At 43.0% G+C, this 8,491-nt stretch overlaps 1 long non-coding RNA gene across 1 annotated transcript; it reads left to right on the top strand.

The window, feature by feature from the left end:
• Positions 1 to 788: 788 nt before the first annotated feature.
• LOC138959918 (uncharacterized) lies at positions 789 to 5,722 on the top strand. Its single transcript, XR_011453826.1, has 3 exons — positions 789 to 1,922; positions 4,846 to 4,919; positions 5,182 to 5,722. It is a non-coding gene; the product is annotated as an uncharacterized lncRNA (long non-coding RNA).
• The last annotated feature ends 2,769 nt before the right edge of the window (positions 5,723 to 8,491 follow it).

The following is an 8,491-nucleotide window of genomic DNA, read 5'->3' on the forward strand; positions in this document are numbered from 1 at the left end:
GTCGGTCAGATTCCTGGTTGCACCAGAGCACCGTAGCTACACCCACATCTCTTACATCTCTTTCTGTCACGTTCAACACCAAGGTCACCCGCTCTCTCTGTCTCCCTGTCAGTCTGTTTGTCTCTCTCTCTGTCTCTCTATCTCTCGAGCGAGGCAAGAGACACTTGATTGGTCTGTCTGTCCGTCTGTCTCTCTCCCTGTCTGTGTCTGTCTGTCTCTCTCTCTTACTCTCTCTGTCTCCCCCTCTCTCTCCTCCCCCTCTCTCTCCTCCACCCTCTCTCTCTCTCGCCTCCCTCCATCAATCCTCTCTTTCTCCCTCCCTCTCTCTCCTCTACCCTCTCTCTCTCGCCTCCCTCCCTCTCTCCTCCAATCCTCTCTCTCCCTCCCTCTCTCCTCCAATCCTCTCTCTCCCTCCCTCTCTCTCATCCACCCTCTCTCTCTCTCGCCTCCCTCCCTCTCTCCTCCAATCCTCTCTCTCCCTCCCTCTCTCTCCTCCACCCCCTCTCTCTCTCTCCCCTCCCTCCCTCTCTCTCCTCCACTTGATGTGTTTGTGGCAAACATCAGAATCGAAGGGCAAGCCATGTAGCAGCGCAATTTGTAAGCAGAGGCGTGTGCGTAAAAACTCTGCATTGATTGCCTTGACGGCTGCAATATGCCAAAAGCAACAGAAAACCAACACACCCCCACCCCCCCCCCCCCCCCCTCCTCTCTCTGTCGTGGCCTCAGAGAGACAAACAAACAGACAGGCGCACTTATATTACTCTGGGAAAGTCAGACAGACGTGCTTCATGAGTACAAGTATATTTTTCTGGCACCTAGTAACACCCACACCCCACTTCCGGTCCATACAGACACGCAAAGAAGCAGAAAGACACCAGCAGAGGGAGAGAGGCAAGGCCTCTGCATATACCCTTTACATTTTGCGCATGAGGATCGGTGTAGTACCTACAGGGAAAAATCAACGCAGGTTCAGGTATATATACAAGAAAATTTGTTCATTAAAATCAACATGGCCGAAGCAATGTTTTCATAAAAGAAGCGGTATTGTGCGGGCACATGTTGAATTTGTGCACATCTACAATACTGGAAACAGGCAGTAAAACAACAGAGTCCTGACTTTAAGCTTGTGTTGTAGCTACTGGGCACAACCTTGTTCATGTTTACAATTTGATATGTTTGTATACATGTTTGTAAACCATAATAAAGGTTTGAACCTCACTGTTTGCGTTTGTCTGATTTTTTATGCAATTTATATTGTTGGTTTTTGTGACAAAAATAGCATCAGAAAGCGGGACATAATTTTGGAGAAGAAGTGAAGTGCTCAGTGCATTTAAAACTAGCAGCAAAGAAGTAAACTCTGTGTATAATGATAGTATATATTAAACACTTTACCTAATGAACACATCTCCATTACACAAATTCGTGACATTTGACCTTTGATGCAGGTCAAAATAATGATGTTTGCACGTTACATTCGTTTCCACTTGCATCAACTGAGTTGTGTTCTGCTTCCAGAACACAGAAGTGCTTCAGTAGAACAATATTTTGTTTAGAATGCATCACACACTATCAGTCTTTCTAAAACTAGTGCAATTCACGATGAAAAGTTAAACACGGTACCACTAGAGGAACGCGTATCTGGCAAATCACGTTTAGTCTCCACCTGTGACGTCCGCAACACTGCCGCTCAACCCATCCAGGAAGCTGACGCACTTGTGTTTTGCACCCTGAATCGGAAGAGCGTGAGTAAGCGGTCAGCGTGTTGACCACAAATTGCAAGATGCGTGGACACGCTAAAACAAACGAGCATCATTGGTCGAATAGTTTCCACTGACGCGGTGTGCCGTACAACACATTCGTTCGGGGTTACGCCACGTGCCTGCATCTCACGCTAGCTGTGGCCTTCTACAAAGCTTATTGAGGTAAGTGTTATCATTAATGCTCATTATGTATTGATAAAAGTGCCACTGATTGAACATTTATCCCTCCAACAGAAATATTCCTTGATGATTGTCCGAGATAGTGTGTACTCTTGTCGTCTGCTTTCGTCTCCACGGTGACGAACGAGCAACCCAAATCAATATTCTCGCAAAACTACAATATTGTTAACTGATTTTTGTAGAAATCAAATAAAGAAGGTTTGGTTAATAAATAATAACTGACGTCCATTTGGAATTTATTGTGCACGGCCCAATCTGATCGGACGTTTTTAAGAAACGAAAATCAGACCTTTTTGGTTTCTGTTGTGACGTTCAGAACAACGAAACATGATATTCGGAGTAATAATAAAAGCATGTTAGTTCTGCAAGTTTGTTTGCATACATTATTAATAAATCACCAATAAAAGTGCGGTCTTGTTGGTTCTAAAAGAAATTAAAGCAAGCATGCAGAAAAATAATCCATTTGGGGTCGCGTATCAGTAGATTTCGTTTCTCCTGTGACATACGCTCTCGAACACACTGATATGAACGCGTGCGAAGTATCAGATCTAAGTCTATAAAATGCAAAAGCAAACAAATGTTTTCCTTTGATTTCGTATTTCATATATGGCATGTGCATTTTAAGGTTTTTAAATGTGCTGCCCGAAATTTGGCGTTTTGTAAACGGGAGTCACAGTGGAGACGAAGTTTAATCGCAGCAGTTGTTTCCTTGTGACCTACGTCACAGTTAGTTTGCGGCCTGTATTTATTGTTTACTTTGGAAGTTGTATGCCTAAAGCATATCATTTATAATACTTTTAGACTTGTCTAAACAAATAGTTTAAAAAAAGAGGCTGTCTTTTGCAGTAAAACTAAGAGATATGTTTGTTGGTTACCATGGAAGCGAGTTACACTTCTCTCATGGCTTCTTCGTACCATACGCTTCTGATTATCGATTTTGGTACAGCAGTCCCTGCAATGCTCGGCACGGAGTGTTTTCCTTCTATATTTTCCCCCCCTTAAACGGACACCTGCAAAACGTGGACACGGACACTCATTTTCGGTCCCAACAGCAGGTCATACCTCCAATGTACGGACAGACCATCGTCACATTTTCACCACAACAAAATCGATAACAGAGCAGTCCGGCTCTTGGTGCAAAGATCACAGCCGCAATGGCGTGACGACAGTCACTGGTAACTTGAGTGCACCTGTACCCATCAGGAGGGGGGGTAGTTTTGGTCAGGAGTGGAGTTCATGCGAAGATGCCAACATGAAACTGCACTGTGCTCTTTATTCTTGTCTGTTGGACGTAAACAACAGAAACCACAGTCGATGAAGGTCCTGAGCGAAAGAGAGTGAAAAACCGGCCACAGTTCTCAGCATCGTGTGTCTGTGTGTAACCTCTTTCATTGACAAGATACTCAGTCTTGTTTCCCCTCAGCCTTGACCAGTGAGTCGGTTGCCTAATCTGTGAACCCTTCAGTTGTCTTGCTGTGTCAAAAGTTACGACACAGTCAACTGGTTTTGCTCTGAGTGAACAGTTGGAGCTGACCTCTCTGGCCACAGCCCAACAGTACATGGCTGGAGGGAGTGAGAGAGAGAGGGAGGGGGGGGTGGGGGGGGGGGTGGAGGGGTAGCTGGCTAAACTATGTGGGGTGTCCGGTGTCACTGCATGTCAGCAGGAAGAGCATTGGAGAGAAATAGAGAGGTGTACTCTTCCACACAATTTCCAAGCATCAGTTGTCATGGCTTGGGGTAGGCATTAGTGAGGGAGAGTGGGAGCTGTGTTATGTACAGTGTATTTCCGACTAAAGAGTGAAAAGTCACTACCATGCCACATGATCGGCATGCAGTCAATAAAGCCAGACAAGATGAAAATAAATTACATGATTATGACATGCAGCTCTATCTGCTGCTATTTATTCAAACTGGGTTTCAAACTTATTCTTGCAAAGCATCTGCACACGCTCCTCTGTGCTGCGTTTGTGTTGCTGCTTTCGTATGTCAGTGCATGGTGAGTGTGTTCACTGCCTTGAGGATTTATTTATTTTATCTCTTCTTTTCAACACTTTTTATACAAATCATTTTTACAGAACGTTTAAAGAATTAAGTATTAGGAGTTTATTGTTTAGTAGCCACAAGAAGTGATTAGCATAAACTCAATCCTGTTGTTTGTGTGTCTGTGTGAGTGTATGGGGTAGGGGGTGGTGTGGTCACCCCTCCCGTGACCGGACACCTGCAATGTATGGACAGTTTTGCTATGGCCCAAGGGTGTCCGTTCATGAGAGGGACTGCTGTATTTGAAAGCCTTTGCTTGCTTAATTGATTTCTGCATTTATTTCATTTCATGTGAGTGTAGTTTTTAAAAGTCAAGTCAAAGCATTTCTTCCTTCCAGATATGGACCATTTGTCTGGGGGAGAGAGAGAGAGAGAGAGAGAGAGAGAGAGAGAGAGAGAGAGAGAGAGAGAGAGAGAGAGAGAGAGAGAGAGAGAGAGAGAGAGAGAGAGAGAGAGAGAGAGAGAGTTATTATTACGATTATTCAGATTTTGAAGGCAAAAAACGCCTGTCTGTGTTCTATTTTATTGTGTCTCACTTCCATTTTTTGGGCACATCGTTAACTCAAAACAGAGATTAAGTCTACATGTCATAATTGATAATTCAATATCAGCTTTCCAAAATAACAACTGATGTGCTAAAAATGAAGCCCCTTGATGAGTTTGCCCACCTGCATGTCCAACATGGCCCAGAACCGCAAAAGATTTGGAAGGTGGCAACCATGTAATATGTAATATTGTAATACTTGCAGCAAAGGTGATCAGTTTTCATTTTGATTTTTTCTCTGCATACTTTTTATTATTATGGATTCATTTATTTTTCAGTTTCAGACTTCTAGTACAATAATGTTCTGAATTTTGTTTTCAGTACAAGTTCCCTCAGCTTTCTGCAGATGCTTACCAACAGACTGAAGTTGCACAACTCACCGGACATAATTCCAGGTGTGATTTTACTTTCAGATTTCACTGTTCAGATCTTATTCGCATAGATTTCTCAACAAAATAGATTTAAGCTCTCGGACAGTGTTTTAATTTTTAGAGGAAAGTCTTCCTATCCAATAAAGTACACTTGTAATTATTCTTTGATTGCAGAAAAAGTTATCTTGCAATCGTCCTTGGTATTGTGAGTGGAGTGAGGGGATGATGTACTCAGAACTTGCTTGTGGAGGTTTTGCATAACCCTGTATGTTCTGTCCTCTTTCAGCATTCAGCATGGCAGCTGGGTGGAGGTCACTTTCACCACTGTACGAGGCAACACCGAAGTATACAGTGGGGTAGTGGTGGGACTCAGACCAGGGGAGGCCCGTGTCAACTTTCTTCGGAAGAAGGGAGATGCATACATCTTCCCAGACGTGGAGGACATTTCATGGGTGGATGCTGGCAGCGTTAGACTGCTAAATGTCCCAACTGTCGGCCGTAGAGGGCAACATATGTTTGACTGATTTTTTATGCACTTCATCTTTTGATTATCGTGGATGAACATAGTTTTTACGCTGGTTTCTTTTTCATGCTTTTACAACACATTTTTGTACTCCTGGAGCATCTTGCATCATTTCTTAAATTGTTCTTCGGTAACTACCCACCCGGCCTTTCCCATCATAAGTTTGCATTTCAGCAGTTCTAAAACTTGTGGAGCCACGACCTTCTTTTACTCCTAATCTCACAGTTTTTATCACTGTCTGGTATTGATTATGTTGGTATATGGTGTATTTGATAAATTTATCAATAATTGACAGAAATTTAAAGTTTTTTTGTGTGTTTTATTGCATGATGTCAATTTTTACAGTCACATGACGCACACGCGTCAGTCTCAATGTTAACACTCAAATCATCTTCAATCACAACACATTTTTAGAAAATGATAAGAAAAATGGTTCTTTTCATGCTCCTAACTCAGTGTGCTTTATGTTTTCACCATGAAGGCCATGACACCTCTGCGCATCTGAAAACATCACAATAGACACAAAGAAATGTGCGATTTCCTCCATTTGGGTTCCACGTGACATACAGAACATTTGGTTATTCACACAAAATGAATAATGTGTAAGTAACTGCAACAACATAAAAACAACTGTCTTTGTATGACAAAAACAATATATGAAAGACCTGCATACAATGCTGTTATCATAGTGTAGGTGAAATTGTTTATCCCCTTCTGTTGCGTATGTCACGGTTTCCACTATAGTCATTGGTACTGCGTGGAAAATGAATAGGTTTTTCTTCTCATGTTTCACTTAGGATACAAGACCTTGAATGTCTGCCAACATTGCAAAATAATTTCAGCAGGAATATTGGTTCATTGTTTGAATAACTATACCAGGTGGAAACCATGTGACATACAAGACACCACTCACGTTGGTTAACTCTTGGTGATGTTTTACTGAAACCGGCATGTGCTTTGTTTATTAATTGCATTAAGGCATTAAAATAGTGTCTAAACTTTAACAAAAAGTGGGTTTGGCTTTGTTTTTATAATGTTTATTTTTTTACCCCAATGTCCCAGGTTGTGATCCAGTATTGTAGATGTGCACACTTGGGTTACATGTGTTGCAGAGTATTTGAAAATCCGTAGGCATAAAAACATGCAAAGAAGAGTGATAGGTCCCTGTTGTGAATATAGTCAAGTGGATAAATTGATTACTTATGTGTCACACTAGTTTTGCTGTTACAGCAGTCCCTCTCATGAACGGACACCCTTGGGCCAGTGCAAACCTGTCCGTACATTGCAGGTGGCCGGTCACAGGAGAGCCCCCCCCCCCCCCCCCCCATCACACACACTCAGACACACTGACGGACTGAGTGAGTCTTTGCTACTGGTGAACGAGCTCTACTTGTCCTAAAACAATAAGGTCAAACTACTACAACTTAATAACTGAAAGGAAAAAAAACTGTCCTGTAAAAATGACGTTAAATCAACGGTGTCGGAAAAAGAGAGATAAAAGAAATCCTCAAATTCCTGAGGATACAGGCACCCCATGAAAGCAGCCACGAACATACTCACAGAGGCACACACAAAGACATACATACACAGAGAGAGAGAAAGAGAGAGAATTGAAGAGAGAGAGAGAGAGAGAGAGAGAGAGAGAGAGAGAGAGAGAGAGAGAGAGAGAGAGAGAGAGAGAGAGAGAGAGTGAGAGAGAGAGAGTGAGAGAGAGAGAGAAACACCTGTAACTGATCTCGTGAGAACGGTAACAAACGAGACATGTCACCTCTCCGAATGCATTCCAATAGATGACCGCTCCTGCGGCCATCAATAAGTACCTGCGTTTATTTTTTTCGTAAAGATGCGAGCGATCGACTTTCTCACACTCCAATGTAGGCAAAAGGACACAAACCCGCATCTATATTGATTGTGTGCACTCGACATGAACGCTTCGAATCAAATGTCTACGTCTACAGCAACATACCTTTTACAAAGTAGGCTGCGTGCCTGCGCGCACGAGTCTGTCTTGTCTGTGCACGTGCGCGCTGTCTATTTCTCTGTGTGTGCGTCCGTGCTTTCTGTGCTCCCGTATGTGCGCGCGTTCGTGCGTGCGTACGTGTGTTCGTGGGCATGTGTGTACATGAACGCACGCTACGGACAGGGCCTCTAACTTTCGCTTATGACAAAAAATAAAAATGTTAACACATAGTCCGCACTATGTGCTTATGAAAAATAATTTTCTTCCAACACACAGCCCGCTCGCTATATGTGCTTATGCGAAATATTTTTCTTATCACACACAGCCCGCACAATGTCGATTGTATCATGTTGCTTTGAAGCATAATACACAAGCCAGATGATTTTTCATAAAGCGCACGACACCTATATAGCTTTATCAGGGCTGGGTGAAAACGTGAGTGTTTCTGTTTTCAGAAAACGTTACCTGCGCTTTAGCTTTGCTCTGTCTGCAACAGAAAAACCTCTGCAGCTGTAACACCGATACTTTGCGTGTTGTTTGCTTTTCTTTCAAGGACGCACGCGCACACAGACATACAGTTTCACGCACACACCGATACGAACAGAAAGAGAGAGAGAGAGAGAGAGAGAGAGAGAGAGAGAGAGAGAGAGAGAGAGAGAGAGAGAGAGAGAGAGAGAGAGAGAGAGAGAGAGAGAGAGAGCGAGAGAGCGAGAGAGAGACAGACAGACAGACAGACAGACAGACAGAGACAGACAGACAAAGAGAGAGAGAGAGAGAGAGAGAGAGAGAGAGAGAGAGAGAGAGAGGAGGGGGGGAGTTAGAGAGAGACACACACACAACTAAACAACACAAACACTGAACCACTGGCCAAGAGGAAGAGGGGAAGATTGTTTCGTAATTGTAGAATTGAATGCAGAGTGTGATATTACGACCCAGACAAGCGACAGGTATCTAGGGACAGGGCACAACTCCACAACGATATTGCCACTTGACTATATTGAACACAGAGCAATCCTCTCACACGGGAGACATAAAATACAAATAATTATCTAGTCGGTTTCTCAATTTGGAATGCCATAAAGGACACACAAATTTGTCACTTCTTTTTTAATT

Source organism: Littorina saxatilis, linkage group LG2 (genome assembly GCF_037325665.1).
Source record: "Littorina saxatilis isolate snail1 linkage group LG2, US_GU_Lsax_2.0, whole genome shotgun sequence".
Taxonomy (NCBI): Eukaryota; Metazoa; Mollusca; class Gastropoda; order Littorinimorpha; family Littorinidae; genus Littorina; species Littorina saxatilis.